Source organism: Vanessa atalanta, chromosome 18, assembly GCF_905147765.1.
Source record: "Vanessa atalanta chromosome 18, ilVanAtal1.2, whole genome shotgun sequence".
Classification (NCBI taxonomy): domain Eukaryota; kingdom Metazoa; phylum Arthropoda; class Insecta; order Lepidoptera; family Nymphalidae; genus Vanessa; species Vanessa atalanta.
In genome coordinates, this window is record NC_061888.1 from 1,257,770 (window position 1) to 1,258,848 (window position 1,079).

At 35.9% G+C, this 1,079-nt stretch overlaps 1 non-coding gene across 1 annotated transcript; it reads left to right on the forward strand.

Moving 5' to 3' along the window:
• The first annotated feature begins 747 nt into the window (after nucleotides 1-747).
• Nucleotides 748-820, forward strand: Trnaf-gaa. Its single transcript has one exon. It is a non-coding gene; the product is annotated as a tRNA-Phe (tRNA).
• Nucleotides 821-1,079: the final 259 nt, after the last annotated feature.

Sequence of the window (1,079 nt, forward strand, 5' to 3'; positions counted from 1 at the left end):
ACACGCACTTATTATACCCTACATCTCTTAGTCAATAGTTTTACTCGTAATGGTACAATAACAGTTCGATGTCCTATCGAGTCCAAGAGTGAAGATGGATGGAAATTCCGTGATGCTACTGTGAACATTCTGTTGATGACCTGGGATTTGAACCCATTATCTGTTTTCGTAAAATTCAATGAGCTATCATCACAACGATATGCACAAGGTTCATTTAGAAAGGTAAGAGTATTCATAGATATTTTAGGGATTCTATCAATATTGATCTAGGTTATTAAATTCACTGTACTCCATGCCGCCTCACACTGGCTCACTCACTGTTGAAACTGAAACGCAACCTTTCAAACTAGGACAGAACATTCGGATGCAGGAAAAAAAAAGTCAAAGTCAAATGTCATACATTTATTTGATTATAAAATTAATTTTGTTACATAGAAAGATAGGGTATGACTATTACAATTTTTGCAGAAAAACGGAGACTCAATACTCGTTTTAATAGGTAATAAGTAATAATAGGTAGGTTGGGAATTGGGCCACGTAATGCTGAATCTCCACCTCCCATTGACTTTGGAATAAATATTAACCATTCCTCACCAATTCGCCACCAAACGGGAGCTAAGATGTTATGTCCCTGGTGCCTGTAGTTACACTGACTCACCCTCCAAACCGAAACACAACAATACTACGCATTGCTGCTCCCAGAGCTGCTGCACGAAGCCCTACCGCCAAGTGAGCTGTTATATCATCGCCGAAATAGCTCAGTTGGGAGAGCGTTAGACTGAAGATCTAAAGGTCCCTGGTTCGATCCCGGGTTTCGGCATTTCACAAATACTATGAAAAACGCTTCATATACTTTTTACATGTGATTTATTCAAATATAAAAATGATTATATTAATTATGTAATTAATTCAATGATTGCTTTATAGCAAAATATATGAAGCAATTTTTATTTTTAAACGAGTTTTATACAATCTGTTAATTTTGATAAATGTTCATAATTAGCGGCGAGTTGATTCATTTCTCTTAACTTAGAATATAACTTAGTATTCTAAGCTAAGTTAATCTCTCGTATCGTCTT